Here is a 25,135-nt window from a genome sequence, read left to right as displayed (position 1 = left end):
ATGCCGGTCTTGTCTGCGGAACCGAGAGGCCTACATCGTGCTGTTCAAACGACCTCCGAACCCGCACAGATTTCTGACCACTCCCGACACCGGCAACCTCTTACTTCCCCGGGTACCGCATCCTTGCGATCTGGGAAGTCAGTACGCAAAATCCTGCATACTGAACCTTCGATACCGGGCTCCCGGGGTTGCGGTTCTCAGGTACAGGATGACTCCGAAGAGCCTCTGATGTCTGATGACGAGGTTTCTTCGGCTGAGGAAGACCCCTCCATGCAGGAACCTTCTACTAAACCTGATCAATCCTCCTTTACAAATTTTTTGAAGGAAATGTGTGAGTCTCTTTCTATTCCTTTGGAGGCTGAATCTAAAAAGTCTAAGGCATTTCTTGAAGCTTTAGACTTTGATCAATTTCCCAAGGAATTTCTCAAATTACCCCTCCATGATATTTTAAGAGAGACTTTTTATAAAAACTTAGAGACACCTTTAACCATCCCCGGTGCTCCTCGCAAATTAGACACTTTGTACAAGGTTATTCCCATTCCAGGCTTTGACAAGCCTCCCGCATGAATCCTTACTCATGGAATCCACTTTGAAAAAGACTGCGGGCACTAGTGTTTATGCTTCTGTCCCTCCTGGCAGAGAGGGTAAGGCCATGGATAAGTTTGGCAAGCGTCTCTATCAAAATGCTATGCTAGCCAATCGCTCAGGTAATTATGCCTTTCATTTCTCATTTTACCTGAAGCACCTTATCCAACAACTTTCTTCTTTTGAGAAATATAATAATAATAATAATAATAATAACAAATATCTCCCTGATCGTAAGGTTCCTTTATTTCACCAATATACTTCTAGTTTATTGCAACTTCGCAAGTTCATGGTGCGTTCGATTTATGACACCTTCGAACTAACTTCTAGGGCTACTGCAATGGCTGTTGCTTTGAGACATCTGGCTTGGCTTAGGGTCTCGGAACTCGATGTCAACCACCAGGACCGCCTTGCCAATGCTCTGTGCTTAGGTGACGAGTTATTTGGTGACTCTCTGGATTCTACCACACAAAAGCTGTCTGCGCATGAGACTAGGTGGGACACATTGCTGAAAAACAAAAAGAAGCCTCCACCTACTCGTCCTTTTCGCCAGCAATCATCTTACCAACGTCGCTACTCTGCTCGTCCTCTTCCTCCTACTCATCAGCAACCTCGGCGACAGCATCATCAGCAACGCCAACAGCCTCATTCTCAACAGCAGCAACCAGTGAAACCACCTGCACCACCTAAGCCTACTCAACCCTTTTGACTTCCTTCTCCAGGACATAGCCAGTCTTCCACCCCAACCTATCGGAGGACGTCTCTCCATTTTCCTCAGCTGTTGGGAACTCATCACTTCAGACTAGTGGGTTCTAAACATCATTCACCACGGCTATTCTCTCAATTTCCAGATTCTTCCCTCCCACAGTCCTCCAAAAGAGTCTGCTTTGAACACATCTCAGTCCTCTCTCCTTCTTTGGGAGGTCCAATCCCTTCTTCTGAATGCCATAGAAGAAGTTCCTCTAGATCAGAGGGGGCAGGGATTTTACTCCCGCTATTTTCTGGTCCCCAGAAAAACCGGAGACCTCAGACCCATTTTAGATCTCGGAGATCTCAACAAATGTTTGGTCAAAGAGAAGTTCAAAATGCTCTCTCTGGCCACACTTTATCCTCTTCTCTCTCAGGACGACTGGCTATGCTCCCTTGATCTAAAAGAGGCCTATACACACATACCGATCAATCTGACCTCCAGACAGTACCTCAGGTTCATGATCAATCGCTGCCATTAACAGTACAAAGTGTTACCCTTCGGTCTGGCCTCCTCTCCCAGGGTATTCACAAAATGTCTCATTGTGGTGGCCGCTTTTCTACGCTCTCACCATCTCCATTTGTCTCAGGCAGTGGCTCATGCTACCAACCAGACCATCCTTTTTCTCCAAATTCTGGGTTTCGAGATCAACATGCCCAAGTCACATCTCATCCCCACTCAGCAACTTCAGTTCATTGGAGTGATATTGGACACTGTTCTCATGAGGGCGTTTCTTCCATCCAACCGCCTTCAGACCCTTCTTCATCTCTGTCAGCAGGTGCTCCCACAGCTTTCCATCTCTGCAAAACAAATGATGGTACTCTTGGGTCACATGGCCTCGACAGTTCATGTCACCCCCCTCGCATGTCTTCACCTGCGTACTCCTCAATGGACCCTAGCTACCCAATGGTCCCAGGCGATGGATCCTTGTTCGCGACACATATCTGTAACTTCGACAGTCTCTGCAATGGTGGTTGAAATCTTCCAATCTCTCCAGGGGTCTTCCATCTGCCTCCCCATCATCTAGTCATCACCACAGATGCATCCCCATATGCCTGGGGAGCTCACTTGAACGACCTTCAAACTCAAGGTCTTTGGACTGCCCAGGAAAAGAAACATCACATCAATTTCCTGGAACTCAGGGCGATGTTTTATGCCCTCAAGGCTTTTCAGCATCTCCTCTTTCCTCAAGTACTACTACTTTGCACAGACAATCAAGTTGCAATGCACTACATCAACAAACAGGGTGGGAAGGGCTCTCGCCTGTTATGCCAGGAGGCCCAAAAGATTTGTTCTTGGGCGACAGCTCACCATTTATTCCTCAAAGCTGTCTACATTCAGGGAGAGCAGAATTCCTTAGCAGACAATCTCAGCAGAATTCTCCAACCTCACGAATGGACTCTCGACCCCTTGACTCTCCAGTCCATTTTCACTCAATGGGGCACTCCTCAAGTGGACCTTTTTGAAGCTCCTCACAATCATCAGCTGCCCCACTTTTGCTCCAGACTCTACTCTCCTCATCGTCTGACACCCGATGCATTTCTCCTGGATTGGACCAATCTCTTCCTATATGCATTTCCTCCTCTACCGCTCATGTTGCGGACATTGTTCAAGCTCAGGAGGGAACAGGCCACCATGATTCTCATCGCTCCACGGTGGCCCAGGCAACATTGGTTCTCCCTTCTACTTCAACTCAGTTCCAGGGAACCCATAATTCTTCCACTGTTTCCTTCTCTGCCTACTCAGCATCAGCAGACCCTACTTCATCCCAACTTACAGTCTCTGCACCTGACAGCTTGGTATCTCTCGGGCTGACTTCGGCTCACTCACCCCTTTCTCAGCCTGTCCGTTCTATCATTGATGCTTCCAGGAAACCGGCCACGCTTCAGTGTTATCAGCAGAAGTGGTCTCGGTTTTCTTCCTGGTGTCTCTTACATCACCATAATCCCATGTCTGTAGCAGTGGGACTGGTGTTGGACTATCTTCTTTCCTTGTCTGACTCTGGTCTCAAATCTACTTCTATCAGAGTTCATCTTAGTGCCATTGCTGCCTTTCATGAGCCAATTCATGGAAAACCCCTCTCGGCTCATCCTTTGGTTTCTAGGTTCATGAGGGGCCTTTTCAATGTGAAACCACCTCTCAAGCCCCCTCCTGTGGTCTGGGATCTCAATGTAGTTCTTTCCGCTTTAATGAAGCCTCCTTTTGAACCTTTGGCCACAGCACATTTCAAATTTCTTACTTGGAAAGTGGTCTTCCTTATCGCTCTCACTTCTGCCAGGAGGGTCAGTGAGTTGCATGCACTAGTGGCCGATCCACCTTTCACTGTTTTTCACCATGATAAGGTGGTTCTCCGTACACAACCAAAATTTCTCCCTAAGGTTGTGTCTGACTTTCATCTTAATCAGTCCATAGTCCTACCTGTATTTCTTCCGAAGCCTCACTCTCATCCAGGTGAACAGGCTTTGCATACCTTGGACTGTAAACGTGCTTTGGCTTACTATCTTGAACGCACTAAACCTCACAGATCATCTCCTCAACTGTTTTTGTCCTTTGATCCTATTAAGTTGGGTCATCCTGTATCTAAACGCACTCTATCCAATTGGCTTGCTGCTTGCGTTTCATTCTGTTATGCTCAGTCGGGCCTGACACTGGAAGGTTCTGTCAAGGGCCACAAAGTTAGAGCTATGGCAGCATCTGTAGCTTTCCTCCGCTCCACTTCCATTGAGGAAATCTGCAAGGCTGCCACTTGGTCCTCAGTTCATACTTTTACATCTCCCTATTGTCTGGATGCATTCTCCAGATGGGATGGACACTTCGGCCAATCTGTTTTACAAAATTTATTTTCCTAATGGCCAACCTTCCCTCCAGCCCGCTTTTTGTTAGCTTGGAGGTCACCCATCAGTCAAGAATATGCTGCCTGCTTGTCCTGGGATAAAGCACAGTTACTTACCGTAACAGGTGTTATCCAGGGACAGCAGGCAGATATTCTTGCGTCCTTCCCACCTCCCCGGGTTGGCTTCTTAGCTGGCTTATATTAACTGGGGACCGCGCGCCTTCGTCGGGCGGGAAGGCACTCACGCATGTGCGGTGCGGCCTAGCTAGAACTTTCTAAGTTCTTAGAGTGCAATCACTCTAAAATTGTCCGTACCGGGGCTCCGTCGGTGCCGTCACCCATCAGTCAAGAATATCTGCCTGCTGTCCCTGGATAACACCTGTTACGGTAAGTAACTGTGCTTTCGAGGTGCGGTCGTACCATAGAACGATACAAGGGCATTATAACATTTTCATCTTTGTTTTTCATTCATTTTCTTATAATTCCTAAAATTCAATTTGCTTTCTTAGCAGCCGCTGCACATTGAGGGTTTCAACGTATCCTCTAGAAAAACACCTAGGAAGTGACATCGGAGGAAGAGCCAATGCTGGTGCGACAGCAGCTCAGGGGTTGCTGCTCGTGCCAGGAACGTTACAAAGGTACGGGGCAAGGGAAGCGGCATGTGCATGGCAGGAGGGGGGGGGGGACGGGGAAGGAGGTGGGGGGTGGAGAACAGGGCAGGGGAGGGGAGCCGATGCCCCGGGCAACTCTCACCCTTGCTACGCCACTGCCTCCATAGGCAATTTACAGCGTCTAATGCCACTGTAGGCACGGCTAATGCAGATGTGGCGTTAGGTGCCATAAAGAGCCTAAGGAGGCGCGATTCTTGTCAAAAACATTACCAGCGCCTACCCTTGCCAGCGGCGCGATTCTGTAACCAGCACCATTGCGTGATTGACACGCGATCGGTGGCCACTTTTAAGGCGCCGACAATGGCACCAGTTAGAAAATCCATGCCCGAGTGCTCCACATCAATATTTTTGCAGGTTTCGTGCACTAATGGAGAAAATTTTTTTTCTCTTTTTTAAAGCCCTATTTTAGGAACATATTAGAAATGGGCTTAGCACACAGGAAAGTCTTGCGTTAAAGCTACGTCCCATAGCTTAACCCCTTGTTAATACAGTTGTATTAACTGTGTGTTAATCATGTTTTAATTGTTCTTGCTGTTGGTTTATTTTCATTTTTCATTGTATTTTTTTTTTTTTTTTCTTTTTAAATTTACATGTTTTATCTATTGCCCTCTGGCAAATTGGCTGTGACAAATGTGACCAAATAATGACGCCTGGTCTGGCGAGGATAAGGCCCAGAGCACAAGCAGGTTTAGCGAACATGGACACAGCACTGGTGGAAGGTTAGACTGGATGGTCTGCCTGCTCCAGTGCTGTCCTTTTGGCTGATCTGATTGGTGGCTCCCGGTGACTGATTTGGAATACCAATGCGCTCTCATGCCTTTCTTGATCTTTTTTTGTTCGTCTTAAAAAAAATCTCTAGTAATAAAACTCTGACAGACAAGCTCTAGTCTGACTGTGGAAGCATGTAATTGAAAACGGTGCTGTGTGTAAGTCACTAAGAAATAAAAAACCCAATTCAGCCTCAGCTCTGTGTGAAGGCTTGCTGGGCTTTCACAGAACAGACGTTTGCTTGCAGGATTTTCTTTTTTTTATAGTAGAGATATCAAAGGATTTACAATTTTTGATACACATATTCTTCAGTTTGTGTGGAAAGCAGTTCCTGGATACGTTTCCCTAGTCTTCCTTCCCTTGGATCTTTCTGCTTGTATGGTGAGTACTGGTGTGTGCCGTATTACTTATGCCTGGTGCAGCGCATTCTGCTTCTCAGCTCCACGACATTCATTTCTACGATCAAGGTTCACAGCAGCAGACAATGTGTTGTCTTGCGTTTAGCTACCGAATCAATCGAGAATGCCTGAGCTGTGAGCAGCGACTGCTGTTACAGCTCAGTTTGTGTCTGGTGTCCTTGGATTAAACTGCGAGTCCTGTGCACGGAAACGATAATGGATGACATGCGGGACTGAAAGACCCTTCAGAAAGCCAAGCGGGAAGGTGCTACGTGGCTAATTGGTTGTTTCAATTATTATTATTTTCTCGTACTAGTTTGATCAGGTCTGCAAAAATGCTTTTTAGCAGTGGGGGGATGGGTTTCTTGCCAGGAGAAGACTAAACTGGTATTTATCTCCGAAATGCTCTTTTCACTGTTTCAGTAGTCTTGGAAGGTTCCAAGGAGTATTTGGAGATAATTCTGCTAATTTCCCGTTGCTTACGTGTACTTCATCTAGTGGCATCTGGTTTTGCAGTTGAGCAAATGGCATGGCTTCTCTGCTCCTGAATTCAATGTAGAGAATGACACGGGGGACAAATTTGTCCCTGTCCCCACGGGATCCATCTCCATCCCTGTGAGTTCTATCCCTGTCCCTGCCCCATCCCTGCAAGCTCTGTCCTCATCTGCACAAGCCTTGAGGATTGTGCAGATGAGGACGGAGCTTGCAGGGATGGGGCAGGGACAGGGATAGAACTCGTGGGGATAAATTTGTCCCCGTGTTATTCTCCACAAGAGAACACACACAAACTCAATGTGGTTAACTCAGTAAGAGTCAGCCAAAATGTCTTAAAAGTGAGGCTGATATACAGCAGGCACTTTCACTAGAAGTGATTTTGATAAAAACAAACGTAGCACCAGGCAACATACGAAAATGTGTGATTAAATTGATTTTGCCCACAGCTGGGGTCTGTTCACACATTAAAATCCAGAGAAAAAAAAATTGCTTCCATATAGCCAGTGGCCAACGCAAAAGAGCAGCTTCCCAGACACTCTTTGGGTCTATGGTAACTTCTCTTCTCCAGCCAGTTATTCGTATTTTCTTTGGAAAAACAAGTTCGATTGCCAGAAACGACAAAAAAATTAAGATGTCTGGTTTAATTCATATCTTTATTAAATCAGATCTTAAACGTACCTCAGTACGGTTTGGTGTTCACCTTCATGCAATGAGGGTCTATTGAATACAGAGACACTGAGAAACTATCTTTTCCAATTAAAAGTATATTTTTAAAAAAATATGCTCTATAAACCTTATTATGATTAGAATTTGCTAAGTGATTGGATTTATAGCCGCTTTTCAGATCTCTTTTTTCTTATGTGTAAAGAAATGGAATATTTTACTTGGGCACAGATTTTAATCTGTTATTTTTACATGCTGAAATTAGATAGACGAACGAGAAAAATCCTTCCCTTGTGTAAAGTATCGCATGCTGCACAGCATCTGTCTGATATGATTTGGAAGAGTGCACACTTGTCATGTACATCTATTTGCAGTGTTTGTCTGAAGACTGCATGGAAAACCACTGCAGGAAAAAAAAAAAAATAATAAACTGCTTCCTTCCTTTGAAAGAGCTAGAACACCCCTAGGTCGGATGACATCATTGCAAGCTTTTCATGCTTTTCGTATACTTGGGGCTCCTGGGTGTGCTAGCGTTTTTTGCGTGCGCTGCATTGCTGCGCTTGCTAACCCCGCGCTATGCGCCAAGAACTAACGCCAGCTCAATGCTGGCGTTAGTGTCTAGCGCGCATGCTAGACAGTAGCGCAGCTTAGTAAAAGGAGCCCTTGGTGTCTGTTCTGAATCCTGATTGGCCACGTTTAATAACCAGGGATGCTTCTTTAGTGTTTCCAGAGAATGGTCTTAAAGACATCATAAAGCCATATCTAGGGTCAGCCCCAGAGTTAAGTCCTAACTACTAGCTGACCTAGCAACCTAGAAGGAGGGAAGACAATGGAGAAAACTGTCGGCTAACCCTCAAGGCCATACCTAGAGGTGTCGGGGATTGGCTGGGACTCGGTTAAAAGGTTTGCTGAGAAGCAGGAGACTGTTCATAGCAACTCCAAGGCTAAACAGCTCATACAGAGACCGATGTCATAAGCCATGTGTTACAGCTGTTGTGCATTGAAGATGCGTGCATCAACATTTTTTATGCCCAATGTAATTTTAAAAAAATAGAGAGAGAGGAGATATCCGTCTCATGGACACCAAAAAGAAAAGAGAAAATGTGAGGCTCGCAATGAAAGATTTTATTTCAAGTTCAAAAATGAAGATATTGGTGAAGGACTCAACATGGCTATGTTTTCGGCTGGTCAGCCTGCCTCAGGCGTTAAAATACAGTAATACGCTACTAAGGTCTCTTTTTACAAAGGTGCGCTAGCGTTTTTAGCATATGCACAAGGAAAAATTACCACCTGCTTAAAAGGAGGCGGTAGCGGCTAGCGTGCGCTAACCACGTTAAAACCACTAGCGCACCTTTGTAAAAGGAGCCCTAAGTCGCCCAAAAGAATATACAGCGATAATAATTGGCAAGCAGATACACCATCTGTAGTTGAGAGAATACGAGGGGGTGCTGAAAAGTTCTCAGCCCAACTGAGACGAGAATGACAGGGATCTGAAACCGTGTCAAAACATAAAATCTTGTTTCTGCAAATTGGCACTTAATGAAATAGGCTAACGCTCAGAATTTAGGAAGTTGGTTGATTGGTTGGGCTGAGACCTTTTCAGCGTCCCCTCGTATCTAGGGTTTTAGGAGTCATTTTAGATTCTTCTCTCACAATGGAACCACAAGTGAAAAAATTTGGCTTTTAAATTGAGGCATTTAATGCTTTATTAGATCATATTTTGTTGAGGATCATATCGTAGATTATTGTCTACTCAGTGACATGCTGTCTTTGCATGGGTTTCAGGGCTCTGTTATTTCATGGGGGTGTTTTTTTTATTTTTTATTTTGCCGCTCTCTCCTGTCACACCTTTAGCGTAAGCTCTGGAACATCCAACGATCGGTCGGCGTACCTCAGGGATCTGTTCTGGGACCTCTTCTTTTCTCCATCTACACCCATGTTCCCCATGTCTTTTTAACTTCTCTGATGAGAGCAGCATGTCTGCGTCGGTGTCAGTTTACCCTTTGATATCACTTCCTAGGCGTGGGACCCGGAAGTGACATCAGAGAGAGCTCCGATGCCGATGTGGGCAGCATTGTTGCCCCCTTCTATGTCATTGTCTACACCTCTTCTCTCGGGGCTCTAGTTTCATCCCACGGGTTACAGTATCACCTCTGTGCTGATGACTTGCATATCTACCTCTGAAATTTCTATGGGAATCCAGGCCCGAGTCTCGGCCTGCCTGACATTGCTACCTGGATGTCTCATCGCCATCTAAAATTAAACATGGCCAAGACTGAACCCCTTATCTGTCCTCCTAAATCCACCTCTCCCCCTCCCCTGTTTTCTATAGCGGTGGATAACACTCTCATCCTCCCTGTCTCGTCAGCTCGCAACCTTGGGGGTTCACCTTTGACTCGTCGCTGTCCTTCTCCTTGCAGATTCAACAGACTGCCAAAACTCGTCATTTCTTTCTTTATAATATTGCTAAAATACATCTTTTCCTTTCTGAACATGCTGCCAAGACCTCATCCGTGCTCTCATAACCTCTCCTCTGGATTACGGTAATGTGCTTCTCGCGGGTCTTCTGCTATGTCATATCTCTCTCTTTCAATCTGTTAACGCTGCTGTATACCTCATATTCTTCCAGGGTCGTTATACCCACATCATTCCTCTCCTCAAGTTGCTTCACTGGCTCCCTGTCCGTCTCCACATACAATTCAAACTCCTCTTATTAATGTTCAAGTGTACTCTCTGCAGCTCCTCAGTATCTCGTCTCTCTTATTACTCTCTATACTCCACCCCCCCCACCCCCCCAGGAAACTCCATCAAACATGTCCTTCCTGTCGTTACCCTTCTCTACTGCCAATTCCCATCTCCATCCCTTTTACCTTGCTGCCCTGCATGCCTGGAACAACCTGCCTGACTTGTTACGTCAGGCTCCATCTCTGGCGGTATTCAAATCTAGACTGAAAGACCACTTTTGAAGCTGCGTTTAAATCCTAACCCTACCAAGATATCTGCCTGTCATCCCCTCAATAGTCCCTTACCACCTCTCCAGTCCCCTTTAATTCCCTACATGTCCTGTGTGTTTGCCTTACTTAGATTGTAAGCTCTTCTAAGAAGGGACCAAATGGTATTTTTGTTGATCATTGCAAGCTGCTGGTTCATTTACTGATTTTACTTCACATTGATTATTTTAACACTTTGCATTTGGAAGTCTCTGTAAAGGTGATGCACTGACTTCAGGTCATACAGAATACTGCTGCTAGATTGATTTTTAAAGTGAAGAAATATGATAGAATTACTCCATTATTGATGAGGTTGCATTAGTTGCTAATTTAGGTACAGGTTTTTAAAAATGGCTTGTATAATTTTTAACACACTTTGAGGTTTCAGCCTCAGTAATTTTTATACTCACTTTCTTTACTTACATCTAAATCGACATTGGGTTGTCATCTACTTGAATTTCCATCTAGCAAAGGTATTTGATTAAAATGAATTTGACTTTTTCTTCCAATTACAAGTAACTAAGGGCTCCTTTTACCAAATGGTGCTAGAGGTTTTTATCACAGGCCAGTGAATTGTATGCTTCGATGCTCATAGAATTCCTATGAGCATTGGAGCATTTATGTCACCGGCCTGCACTAAAAACATAAGAGCATAAGAACTGCCATACTGGGACAGACTGAAGGTCCATCAAGTCCTGTCGGTGGTGTACCTAGGGGGAGCGGGGGGAAGGGGAGCGGGGGGGGGGGGAGGTCCGCCCCGGGTGCACGCCCCAAGGGGGCGCATAGGAGAGAGCTGAACAGGCATGACGGGGGACCCCCGGGGATCCCGTGGGGTTAAATACAACTCGAGCCGCGAGGCTCGTCTTCTGTTCCTATCTGCCCTGCCGCACACACATAGCAGACCGGAAGTCTTCCCCGATGTCAGCGCTGACGAGGGAGGGCTTAAGCAAAGCCTGCCCTCCGACGTCAGCGCTGACATCGGGGAAGACTTCCGATCAGCTTTGTGTGCGCGGCAGGGCAGGCAGGAAATGGAAGACGAGCCTCACGGCTCGAGCTCCATATGACTGAGAAAGTTGCTAAGATGAGGGCTGGGAGGCAAACGCGGAACACAAAAGTGGGGAGGAAGTGCGTTTTTGGACACAAGGCATGAACTTGGTAAAGAGGATGGAGGAAGGGAGGGAAAGAGATGCTGAGGTGGGGGAGGGTATGCGTTTTTGGACACAGAAGGCATGAACTTGGGAGAGAGGAAGGGAGGGAAAGAGATGCTGAGATGGTAGAGGGAGTGCGTTTTTGGACACAAGGCATGAACTTGGGAGAGAGGATGGAGAGGGGAAGAGGTGGGAGAGGGAGTGCGTTTTTGGACACAGAAGGCATGAACTTAGGAGAAAGGGAGGGAAAGAGATGGTTGTGTACACAGGGAATGGACGAAAGGAGAATTTTTGGTCATAGGGAGGGATTGAGGTACAGATGAGAGGGAGAAATATTGTGGTGGAACGGACAGATTGAAATGGATGCAAGAGGGAGGAATGTTGGACATAGTGGTAAACGGAATGGAGGGAGAGATGTGGCATGGTGCTGGAGAGGGGTGATAGAAGGAGAAATGTTGGGCATGAGACTGGTGGGCAGGGGCGAAAGATGAGAAAGGGATAAATGTTGGACTATGGTAGGAGGAACCAATGGACAGCAAAAGAAGAATTTACAGAAGATGGGAAAAGCGGAAAAAAGAAACTGGGACCAACTTTATGGAAAAATAAGTCTCCAGACAACAAAGGTAAAAAATGGAATTTATTGACTAAAATATGTTAGCTTTGGGAAATATATATAGCAGATATCTTTATATTGTGTTCAAAAGAAAAGGAAATGCATTTCTGGTTTTATTTCTACAGTGTTGAAGTACTTGATCCCCAAGCACCGCCTGCAGAGGACCTCCTCTAGAGACGGCCAGAACTCCCCTCCACCAAGCACAGCAGTCGCTGGCAACATCCATGAGCCACTGAGATGCCAGCATCTGTGACTCAGGGATGCTACTGCTGCCTGCCAAGCTTGGCAAAAGGGACCCCCGGCCAACTACAAAGGAAGTCCTCAGCTGACAGCTTGAGGGTTCTCATCAGCTGAGTATTTATATTTACATTAGAGGCTCTGGTAGAAACTCGTTTACGTCATGACATCAAAGAGAAGGCTTTCGACGTAGCTGCGGATCGCGTGAGGAGTGGACGCCTGCGGCTTTCAGCAGGGGAGCCGGCCAGCCATGCTGGGCAGGGAAGGGGGGAAGGTAGACATGCTGGGCAGGGAAGGAGGGAGGGTAGACATGCTGGGCAGGGAAGGGAGGAGGGTAGAAATACTGCATAGGCAAGGGGGGAGAAATGCTGCAAACGCAAGGAGGGAGACATGCTGCTGCTGCTGCACAGGGAAGGGAGGAGGGTAGAAATACTGCACAGGCAAGAGGGGGAGACATGCTGCTGCTGCAGCACCCAACTGGGGGGAGAGAGGGAAGGAGGGAGAAGGGAGAGGAACCAGAGATGTCAAGTCCATGGGAGGGAGGGAAAGGAAAAAAGGAAAGGAGATACCAGACCATGGAGGGGGAGGAAGAGATGCCATGGCATGTGGGAAGGAAGGAAGGAAAGGAAAAGAGAAAGAGAGAGATGCCAAAGCATAGGGGAAGGGGTTGAGACAGAAAAATGGAGAGGGATAAAGCTGAAATGAATCACGTGCAAAGGAGAGAAGGGACCCCAGATATACAGTTTATTGAAGGGACATATAAAGAGGGAAGATGCCATATGGAAGATAGAGAGGGTGGACAGTAGATGGAAGGGGCAGAAAGAATGTGGGCAGTAGATGGAAGTGGTAGAGAGAGAGGGCAGAAGCTGGGTGGAAGGGGCAAAGAGAGGGCAGATGTTGCATGGAAGGGAGAAAGGACAAATGCTGTATAGAAAGAAGAGAGCAAAGAAGATGATTAAAGCAGAAACAACAAAAGGTAGGAAGATTTTTTTGTTGCTTTACTTAGAATCAAGTAGTATTGTAACTGTATTGATAAAAGTTTATAAAAAAGGAAATGGAAATAAGGCAATTTTTTGGACTAAACCCCTTTCCTCAGGCCAGGATACCATAACAGCAGTATACTGTACTGTTCTGAAGAAAGATTTGGCCTCTGAAAGCTCCCACCAAGATGGTGCCCGGGGAGGTCTGCCCACCCACCCACCTCCCCTCACTTACTACACCACTACTTGCAGGGATGGGGCAGGGACAGAACGCACAGGGATGGGCGGGAATGAAGATAGATCCTGTGGGGATGGGGACAGATTTGTCCCCATATAATTCTCTAGCTGCGCACACTATGTGATAGTTCAGTTCTACTTCCCCTCCATTAATTTTGAGACTCCTAGCCTTCAGTCCCCTCTCCAAATTTTGAGTTTGTGTGGCTGTCTGGACAAAAAGAGAGACGGAGAAACTTGACAGCAGATAAAGGCCAAATGGCCTATCCAGTCTGCCCATCCTCTAGCTCAGGAGTGGGCAACTCCGGTCCTTGAGGGCCGGAATCCAGTTGGGTTTTCAGAATTTCCCCAATGAATATGCATGAGACCTATTTGCATGCACTGCTTTCAATGCGTATTCATTGGGGAAATCCTGAAAATCCGACTGGATTCCGGCCCTCGAGGACCAGAGTTACCCACCCCTGCTCTAGCTGCTCTTTGCTGTTCCCAAAAAGCTGCCACCCTAGGATACTCCACCTCAGATTTGTCTCTCAGAGGCTTTGCCTCTTTAGGCACATCCTCTTCTTTGTCAGCCACTGTTCCTGATCTGGTGAACTCTGGTTTGGATGATCCTTATGATGATGATCAATTTACTGACCCCTTATTTTCTGATAATTCCAGTTATCTGTACTGTGGCGGGGCTGTGAAAGGTCATTAGGCAATCCCTGTCTCCGCCACAGGTGCTGGATCCTGCGTCTCCCTGGAGCGCCAATATTACTTGACTTTTCAGTTAAATTCAGCAACTCTCACACCATCATAAGTTGCAAAAGAAAAAATTGCTTTATTTCAGCCACTAGTCTCCTTTCTACAGACTCTCATTCCAGCCACTATTGCTCAAACAGTTCTTGCACTGTCTTTACCTGGGCCACACGCCCTAAAGAAAATAAAACTCTCTTAGCACAATTATATTCCAACTAGTGTTTAAGCCCGTTACATTAATGGGTGCTGGAATATATGTCTGTCTGTCTTTCTTTTTCTCTCCCTGCACCCGTCTCTTTCTTCCTTCCTGTCTGTCTCTCTCCCTCCCGCTGTCTGTCTTTCTTTCTTTCTGTCTCTCTCCCTGGCTCCTGTGCAGCAGCAGCATTCCCTCCCCCTCCACTTCCTGGTGCAGCAGCAGCAATGGTATTTTCCTCCCCCTCCACTTCCCTGTGTAGCAGCAGCAGTATTTCCCTCCCCCCACACTTCCCTATGCAGCTGCAGCAGCATTCCCCCCACCCCCGTCCCTTCCCTTCCCAGCAGCTGGTTGTTTATGCCCAGCTCCCTTAGTCTCTTGCTGGAGTTATTTTTAAGTTTAAAATTGCCGCAGCGGCTCCTCTCACGATCCCCGCTTGCGTTGGAAGCCTTCTCTCTGATGTGGTATCGGAGAGGCTTCCGACGTAGGTGCGGCTGTGAGAGGAGTCGCCGCAGCGGTTTTGAACATAAAAATAACTTCAGTCAGGGACTGTAAGGGAGCCGTCCAGACCGCGGGCTGCAGAACAGTACCTAGGAGGCCGCGAGTGTGGGGCCATTCTGTTAAATGGAGTGAGGGCGGGAGGGGGGAGTCGCCTCTGTGCGTCCCTGCTCAAGGTGACTCCGCATGCACAGAAGAAACCACCGCTGACGCCTTCTACTGTGCATGCGGAGCCACGGAGCTACGGATCACAGATCACGCAGGTAGGAGTGCGCATGTGTGCTTAGGGTTTTATTATTAGTAATCCTCATCTGAACGAGGTGGCAGTCTATAGTGGGCCTGGCCCAGTTAATCTACTGTAAGTCCTGCAGCACCTCTGCTCTGGGCTGGACTCTACACCTAGGTTTCTGGGCTGGCCACAGGGCCACCCAGCACTTGAGCCCCTTTCAACAGTCTTTTAAACTGGTCACTGTTGAGTCCAATACAGCCCTGTAATTCTTAGTAGCACTTGTGCCTTTCTAAGCTATAGCACCCCTGAGGAAGAGATAGTGGATGTTGCTGATGGGCAGACTGGATGGGCCATTTGGCCTTTATCTGCTATCATGTTTCTTAGGCTTGCTACCTGCTTAATTTTGGCACCCTCTTATCATTATTGAGATGGCTTGGGGAAATCCATTGCTCATTCCTAGGATAAGCAGCATAAAATCAGTTTTACTACGTGAGATCTAGCTAGTTACTTGGGACCTGGGTTGGCCACTGTTGGAAACAGGATACTGGGTTTGATGGTCCTTCAGTCTGTCCCAGTATAGCAATTTTGATGTTCTTAAGGTTGGTTTAAAAAAAATTATTTTGTAGATAATGTGGATATAAATTTTGTTAAATAAGTAAATCCAAGTTTCTACTCTTTAATAACAATACAGCCCCCCAGGACCTAAAATATAAGAATAAAACAGAGCGACATAAGAACATGAAGATTTAGCAGCCTGAGGATCTTCGATGTTTCCTTCAGCCTCTCCAGAGGAGGAGCAATTTTTTATGTTGCTGTTTCAAAAGGCAGCTGAGCTTTGCACTTCTTTGCTATTTATTGATTTCAATTTGATTTTCCACCCTCTCAGTTTATCCGCAGAGTGAATAGCAATAAAATAAAATTGCAATTACAGTTTGCACACTTATCTTACGTGTAAGTACAGGGACTTTATTAAACTTAACAAAGGCATAGAGGGGAGTAACCTATCTGGAGGGGCAGGCACAAGCCTCAACAAAGGCACGGGGTGAGGGAGGGGGCGAAGAGCAGCAGCAATTATAATTCTAAACAAAGGTATAGAGGGGATAACATGCATGGAGCAGCGGATAGAATTCTAGCCACCTAGACCCGCTCCCCCCCCCAGGCCCGCCAATCTCCACCCTAGCTCTGCCCCCTGCTGCCTGCTTTGGTCGGGCAGGAGGCAAGCCATGCATGCACAGGGGGCCACGCGTATGACATCATCCCATCGCATGCATGGATTGCCTTCTGCCCGACCAAAGCCAGGAAAACAGTAGGAGGGTAAATAAAAGTAAAATCATTCTAAGTCGCTCTTAAAAGGGCAGTTAAATCTCAAAGGCATTGATGAAAAGAAAAGCCTTTAGCTTTGTCTTGAATTGATTAAGAGTCGATTCTTTGCGTAAATAAGCTGGGATACTATTCCAGAGAGAAGGAGCAGTCACAGAAAAAATAGAAGGTCCCTTTATGTCCATCTCGCAAGTCGTCCAAAGTTAAAAAGAGCCTAAGACACATTTTCGAAAGATACGTCCAACTTTTTTTTACTTTCAAAAATCGTCTAATTATATGTCCTGCCGATCTGATCGTCCATCTTTATACCACATTTCCATCCAAAACGCCTAGAACAAGCCCTGTTGGACGTGTGTGTGTGTGGGGGGGGGGGTCTGCAAAGTGATGGACTGCACACCCAGACATGCCACCTAAATAGTAGGGTACCTTACAGGGCACTGCTGTGAACTTCACAAAAAGGGTGCCATGGCTTCTCCTCACTACAGCTCTCTTATAGGTGACGGTGAGCCCCCCAAACCACTTCCAGAATCCCCTAGATCCACTTATCTACCACCCCAATAGCCCTTATGGCTGCAGGAGCCACTTATATGCCAGTAAAAAAAGGGTTTTGGAGGTGTATAGGGGAGTGCACATGTTTCAGTATCAATGCAGTGATTACAGGGGCTTATGGGCATGGGTCCTCCTCTCTATGGGTCCCTAACCCACCCCCAAGATGACTTAAGCTGCCTCTGGGATAGACGACTAGGTTTTCTTATGCGAGGCGGCCAGGTGATGATGGTCTGGAGGCTGAAATTTAAAGTTGTGAATAAAATTTTTATGGGGGTGGGGATGGGGGGGGTTGGTGATCACTGGGATAGTGTGTGAGGGTCTGTGTTATGTGTTTTCAGTGCTTATCTGGTGAGTTTAGGTGGGTTTTTGTGACTTAGACCATGTTTTACATGGTCTAAGTCACAACGTCCAAGTTCCGTCTAGGCTCTGTTGTTAAACTTTCAGTTATACATGCTGTACGGCTAAGTCTAAGCCAGCTCACGTCTCGCCCAACTCCCGCCCTCGACACTGCCCCCCCTTGGTACGCCACTGTCTGTCAAGCTGCATGTGGCCCCTGGGCTGCGAGTTTGAGACCACTGGTGTAGAGCATCCTTGAATTCATCTTCCCATACTCCTTTAATGTTCAGAACTAGTTCTGTAGCCCTCAAGTCCTCAGTTGGTAATACATTTTGTTTCTTGGGTATCCAGTGTTTAAACCCTCTGTGCATCCAATGAGTCCAGGTTTGAAGTGGTGCTGCAAAATTATATAACTTAAATTTGGCATCTTCGCACCTCCCAGTTGGTTTTTTTTTTCATTACTTGGAATAGGATGTTTATTTATTCTAGGAAGTTTCTTATGGGGGCAACACTGCTGCTTCAGTGGATGCCGGTTAGGCAGGCAAATTGAAAGTCAGCAAATCACTCCATTCTGTACTTTCTTTGTTATGTTCTTGAAGCTGGGCCCAGAAAGGCCCACTTCCTTGTTATTTAGCTCAAGTGGAAAAGAAACAAAGGTCAACTCACGGAGCGGCAGGTTTAACTGCGCTTCCAGCATGGGGTTGGCGATGAGTCATTCAGTAGGTTACATTGGTATGCAAATGGAAAAGGAAAAACCACTTAACAAACAAGAATAAGGCATTAGTTTGACAACCTCAGATCATTTCAATGTGTTATTGCTTTATTGCTGCTGTTCTCCAGCACATTTCAGGCTTTATCTGCTAATCTTTTCTTATGGTATTTGGCAGCTGGAGTATTATCAGCTCATCCTTCCCATATGATAGATGGAGGAACAGGGCGATATCACTAGCACTAGATAGATGTCCTCAGTAGAGACATGCAAGTCGGTTTTAAATCCAGTTGGATGTAAATTCATTAGGTTTCCCATAAAATCTGAAAAGTTCCATCAAATTGAAACCTGGTCCCTTTATTTGTCTTGCTGTTGCCTTCCATATATACTTTTCCCTCCATATTCACAGGTTCAGCACTTTGGACTTCAGTTATTTGCGAGTCTCTCCTTCCAGACCTCTTCGTACCTTACTTCCCCCTTCATATTCGCAGATTCAGCCCTCGCGACTTCAGTTATTCGTGAGTCTCTCCTTCCAGACCTCTCCGTACCTTACTTTTCAATCCTTGTGAGACTGCAGGGGAAACTCGTGGCAGCCAATTTTGATCATGGAAGATCGCTCCAGCCCCGCTTCACCAGCTACCAGGATTGAAAAGTGGGGTGTGAAGAGGTCCTGGAGGCGGGGGTGGTTCAGAGTCAGCCCTAAAAATTATTCACAATTTGTTCTTATTCATGAGGGGGCTGTGAACCCTAACCCCTGTGAATATGGAGGGAGAATAATTCCCTTTTTGTACTCTTCTTTCCATTTTCCCACTATTATATTCAATTAAAAATGCAACCATCTCATTTAAAATAACAGGACCATACTCAACTGCAAACCGCTCAATACAACTAAATATGGGTTTGGCACACCACTCAATCTATCTATGTAAAATCGGATGTATCTATCTGTGTGTGTGTGTGTGTATGTATGTGTGTGTGTGTGCATGTGTGTGTGTGTGTGTGTGTGTGTATGTGTGTGTATGTGTGCGTGTGTGTGTATGTGTGCGTATGTGTGTGTGTGTGTGTGTGTGTGTGTATGTAAGTTCCAGCATAACTCTGAAATGCATGGAGAGATTTCAACCAAACTTGATATACATATCACTTACTATCTAGGAAAAAATACTGTGGGGGTGGGAAGGGGGTCATACACACAGATATATCTAATTTTATATAGAGAGAGATTGAAAGATGGAGCTGCTCTGACCAGTTGTGTGAAGCTTGGGGAATGATGTCACACAGTCATTTAACAGTATATAAGGAAGTGCAGCTGTGGTATGGTGTGGTGAAGCCTAAACATAAAGTGATAACTGAAAATTTGTGTGATGTTAATCCTCATGTGAATGTAAACCAAAACCCAAGGGAATTTGAAAGCAAATGTAATTGTCAAATATTTCCCGTTTTACCAGGAGTAATCACTGAATAGTCTATCGATACCGGAAGATTGGGATATGATAGGCAATGATAGGCGATGAGTTAGTCCATTAAGAAAAGAAAAACAAAAATAAAGATTATCTCTGTTTTTGAAGACAATTTTGTTCCTATGTAAAATTGTAAAAATGTTAAAAATGCTAGTTAAAAAAAAATTAAAACCAGGTTGGATTATCTGTCATGGTAAAGTTCGGCACAGATGGTATAAAAGGGGTTGTCTCTAGAAAGGGTCTGTGGGCTTTTGTTTTTTGGTTGGTTGATGCTAAAGGTAGCTAGTTGTCTTTTAATTTTTTTGTTACGTGTTGGTATTAATAACATGGAGTCTAAACTAGTGGTAATGCTGGAAAAATTAGATGTATCAAGTTGGCAGACAACAAATTCAGGAAAATCTGGCAAAACCTACATCAACATGAAATCCTCCTGGCTGAAGTTCAAGCTAGGATTGTTTTTTGTAAATCATTGACTGACTATTACTATGATGCAAGAGTTGTTGCTCTGTCTAATCACTGTTTCTAAAGATGCTAATGCCTCCTAATTTCAATACTTCCAGGCTATAATATACGTTGTAATAGTAGTTTTGCATGTATAGGGTAGCCTTGAATGAATCCCACCAAGTAACTGTAGAAGTATCTTCTATCTTATTAAAGTTATAATAATCAGAGATAGCCTGTTTCACTCACTTTTGAAAACCTGCGTCCTGTAACATTGTTGCATTAAATCTCCAACATGATTGCGGAGGATGTGCTTGATTACATTCAAAAAGTTTCTGAACAGTAGCATGATCAGTGATGGGGTAGTATGGATCTGAGAGAAATTACATATTAACGTAGTAAATGATGGCGGATAAAGACCCGAATGGTCCAGTCTGCCCAACCATACATGCTTTATAAATTAATCATTTCATTTGAATGGTCCTTTTTCTTATTTTTTTTCTGGGTCAGAGACCCAGAGCCCTGCTCTTTACTGTGCTTAGGTTCTATCTACTGGAGTCTCCATCAAAGCTCACTCCAGGCCATCTTAACCATCCCAGCCATTGAAGCCCTCCCCAGCCCGTCCTCAACTGAATGTCCATATATGGGACACAGACCGTGCAGTTTTGGCCTTAGTTCCTTCAAGGTATACACATTATTTTCTGATTAGAGATCCTCTGTGTTCATCCCACGCTTGTTTGAACTCTTGTCACCGTTTTATTCTCCACCATCTCTCTCGGGAGCGCATTCTATACTCAACCACCCTCTCTGTAAAGAAGAGTTTCCTACCATTACTCTTGAGTCTACCACCCTTCAATCTCAAATTATGCCCTCTGGTTTTACCATTTTCCTTTCTCTGGAATAGATTTTGTTCTACATTAATACCTTTGATGTGTTTGAACGTCTGAATCATATTTCCCCTGTCTCTCCTTTGCTCTGGGGCAGTGGTTCTCAATCCTGTCCTAGGGGACCCCCGGCCAGTCGGGTTTTCAAGATATCCCTAATGAATATGCATGAGAAAGATTTGCATATAATGGAGGATACAGGCATGCAAATATGTCTTATGCATATTCATTAGGGTTGAGAACCACTGCTCTAGGGTATACATATTCAGGGCATCCAGTCTCCCCTCATATGTCTTCTGGCGCAAATCTCCTACCATTTTCGTCACCTTCGTCTGGACCGCTTCAAGTCTTCAAGCTCTCAACACTCTTATTCATTCACTAATCATGTCTAGGCTAGATTACTGTAACACTTTATACCATGGTAAAAGATAAAGAAATAAGAAGATTACAGATAATACAAAATACAGCAATAAAAATTATTACGAATTCAAAAAAGTATGATCACGTCACACCACTCTTACAAGCTGCACACTGGTTACCTGTTACACACAGAATAACGTGTAAAATCATATTACTAACATTTAAAATTCAACAATTGCACGAGCCGATATTCTTGGATCGACTCTTAATACCTTATTCTCCATTTAGGACACTCAGATCAACACAACAAAACTTACTAACTATTCCTTCTTTGAAAATAATTGGGACCAGACGAGCAACCATTTTTTCAGTACTAGCTCCCCAACAGTGGAATAATTTGCCAATTTACTTACGCGACGAACCATCATTAGACAAATTTAAGCGTGCCTTAAAAGGCTTTCTTTATAAAGATGCATTCAATATGTAGATAGAACATTCAAGTAACATAGAAACATAGAAACATAGAAAGATGACGGCAGAAAAGGGCCATAGCCCATCAAGTCTGCCCACACTACTGACCCACCCCAATAAGTCTAGATGCTAGTGAATCGTCTTACATAGGGATCCCACGTACATGTCCCATTTGCTCTTAAAGTCAAGCACGCCTGTGGCCTTGACTACCTGCACCGGAAGCTTATTCCAGTGATCTACCACCCTTTCCGTGAAAAAATACTTCCTGGTGTCACCCCTAAACACAATATCTTGACCCCAAAGAATTAAACGAATAAGTCATCAAATTGAAACTGTAAATGCTTTTTAAAATCTTATTTTCCTTTAAAAAAAGGCTATTAATATATAGACTGTTCAATTAATCTAAACAATATCCTCATTTTCTGACTGAATTCATTACAAATGATTAAAGCATCTTCAATCAATTCATTCTATACTTCTTCTTAAATAATCCCATCCTTTGTGTTCAAACCTTATATGTTTCTTTTTTTTTTTTTTTTATAAATTGTAGTTCTTCCCATTACCCATTTGTACCAGTTTGTACTAATTTGTAATAGAACAAATGATTTGTATGTAATGTCTTATCTTATTTTATTTTGTCCACCCTGCTCTCTTTTTATGTATTGAAACATGTAATACGCATTGAAATATATGATATTGCGTAAAAAAATCAAAATCTATTAAACTTGAAACTTTTAATGTTCTTTGCCAGATAAGGTCTCCAAAATTGAATCACAGTACTCCAAGTGGGGCCTCACCATCAACCTGTACAGGGGCATCAACACCTTCTTTCTTCTACTGGCTATGCCTCTCTCTATACAACCTAGCATCCTTCTGGCAACAGCTACCGCCTTGTCACACTGTTTCTTCGCCTTTAGATCTTCGGACACTATCACCCCAAGGTCCCTCCCCCCATCCGTGCATATCAGCCTCTCACCTCCCAGCGCATACGGCTCCTTCTGATTTCTAATCCCCAAATGCATTACTCTGCACTTCTTTGCATTGAATTTTAGTTGCCAGATATTAGACCATTCCTCTAACGTTTGCAGATCTTTTTTCATGTTTTCCACTCCCTCCTCGGTGTCTACTCTGTTACAAATCTTGGTATCATCCGCAATTACAGATTGAATTTGAACATCTGAGATAAGAAAATAATTGATACAGGAATAAGAATTTTGAGGAGGTAATGAGAATGACACGGTGACAAAATTCATCACCGTTCCACGGATAACCGCGGGAAATAATCCCATGTCATTTTTTAGTGTCTATTTCAGCCTCAGTCCTTCTACACCAGCATTCTTCAAAGCAAAACTTGAGGGTCAGTGGTTGTGGCCATTCATACTCTGTTTCTTCCCTCTCTCCTTAAAGAATGACATGAAGATGGTTTACCGCGGTTATCCGCGGGGACGGGAACGGTGATGAATTTTGTCACCGTATCATTCTCTCCGAGGTATCATCCAATACTATTGGATGTTGTAATTGCCAAATATTATACAGACCCAGGTTATCTATCTTACCTACTTGTAATTAATACTGTTCTACTGTGGAACTAGAACCTGGACATTTAGATAAGCTGTCTAAGAGCTATTAGCAATCAATTTTTGACATTAATTAGCACTAATTAGGACTTGTATGCAGATCTGCCGATGTGCTATTGTTAGGCTTAACAGATGTCCGGATTTACCCAAACATGTCCTCCCAGGCATCCGGACAGCTTTTCAAAACCCGGCACTTTGTCTGGGTTTTGAAAAGCTTACAGCTTCAGGAGGAAATCTGCATATGCATAGATGCAACAGAGGGACATCAAAATACTGAAGGGAATAGACTTAGTAGAGAAAGACAGACTGTTCACCCTATCCAAGGTAGGGAGAATGAGAGGGCACTCTCTAAAGTTGAAAGGGGATAGATTCCATACAAACGTAAGGAAATTCATAAGAGCATAAGCATCGCCTCTGCTGAGTCAGACCATAGGTCCATCGTGCCCAGCAGTCCGCTCCCGCGGCGGCCCCCCAGGTCAATAACCTGTAAGTGATCCTTTACTAAGACATCTTATCCTGTATATTACCCCTCTAATTATACCCTTCAATCCCCTTTTCCTTCAGGAACTCATCCAATCCCTTTTTGAAACCTAAAATCGTACTCTGCTCTACCATCTCCTCTGGAAGTGCATTCCAAGAATCCACCACCCTCTGAGTGAAGAAGAACTTCCTAGCATTTGTTCTGAATCTGTCTCCCTTCAATTTTTTTGAGTGCCCTCTTGTTTTTGTTGCCCCCGCCAGTCTGAAGAATCTGTCCCTCTCTACCTTCTCTATTCCCTTCATGATCTTATAAGTCTCTATCATGTCCCCTCTAAGTCTCCGCTTTTCCAGGAAAAAGAGCCCCAGCTTCTCCAGCCTCTCAGCATATGAAAGGTTTTCCATGCCCTTTATCATTCTTGTTGCTCTTCTCTGGACCCTCTCGAGTGTTGCCATATCCTTCTTAAGGTACGGTGACCAGAACAGAACGCAGTATTCCAGATGCAGGCGCACCATCGCCCGATATAGCGGCAGGATAACTTCTTTGGTTCTGGTAGTGATTTCCTTTTTGATAATGCCCAACATTCTGTTCACCTTCTTTGAGGCCGCTGCGCATTGTGCCTCTGGCTTCATTGTTTTGCCCACCAAAACCCCCAAGTCCTTTTCAAGGTTGCTTACCTCCAATACCATCCCTCCCATCGTGTAGTTGTACATCGGGTTTCCTTTCCCTATGTGCAAGACTCTGCATTTCTCTACATTGACGCTCATTTGCCATTTATTTGTCCATTCACTCAGTTTGTTCAGGTCCCTTTGTAGTTCTTTACATTCCTCGACAGTTCTAACCCTACTGGAGAGTTTTGTGTCATCCACGAATTTGATAACTTCACACTTCGTCCCTACTTCCAGGTCATTAATGAATATATTGAACAGCAGCGGTCCCAGCACTGACCCCTGCGGGACACCACTAGTGACTCCTTTCCAGTCGGAGTAGTGTCCCTTTACTCCTACCCTCTGTTTCCTGTCCGCTAGCCAATTTCTGATCCATCTGTGCACGTCCCCTTCCATCCCGTGGTTCCACAGTTTCCTTAGTAGGCGCTCGTGGGGTACCTTGTCGAAGGCTTTTTGGAAGTCCAGATATATGATGTCTATTGCGTCTCCTTTGTCCAATTGTTCATTTATCCCCTCAAAGAAGTGCAGTAGGTTCGTTTGGAAAGATCTTCCTTTACAGAAACCGTGCTGGCTGGTTCTCAACAGATTATTTATTTCTATATATCATCCTGGGACTGTCTGCCAAGTCTCTTCCCTGAAGAAGCCCTTTCTGGAAACGTCAATCGCTCCTCCTAAACTTACTTGCTCCACTTCATCACTGACGCTGAAACCGTGGATTGAAGACAAAGTTTTATTTTATTTTTCTTTCCAGCTTATGATTTATCTTTAATCTTATCTATTGTTTTGCCTTTTGTCTTTGTTTTGTTCTATTTCTATCATTTAAATTTCTCCAGAATTCTACTGTTCAATGGCTCCCCCTTCTGC

At 44.8% G+C, this 25,135-nt stretch overlaps 1 protein-coding gene across 10 annotated transcripts in view; it reads left to right on the top strand.

Moving 5' to 3' along the window:
* ANO4 (anoctamin 4) overlaps positions 1-25,135 on the top strand; it is a 207,152-nt gene that overhangs the window by 17,927 nt on the left and 164,090 nt on the right. Inside the window, exon 1 of one of the 10 annotated variants that reach the window (XM_033953172.1) lies at positions 5,753-5,986. The exons of the other annotated variants lie outside the window; for them this stretch is intronic. The gene's annotated coding sequence lies outside the window, so the exon portion shown is untranslated. Of the gene's footprint in view, positions 1-5,752; positions 5,987-25,135 lie in introns of those variants that run through there. 10 annotated transcript variants of the gene reach the window in all.

Source organism: Geotrypetes seraphini, chromosome 7 (genome assembly GCF_902459505.1).
Source record: "Geotrypetes seraphini chromosome 7, aGeoSer1.1, whole genome shotgun sequence".
Lineage (NCBI taxonomy): Eukaryota > Metazoa > Chordata > Amphibia > Gymnophiona > Dermophiidae > Geotrypetes > Geotrypetes seraphini.
Note: the sequence above shows the minus strand (reverse complement) of the source record. Positions and strands in the feature narration are given on the sequence as shown.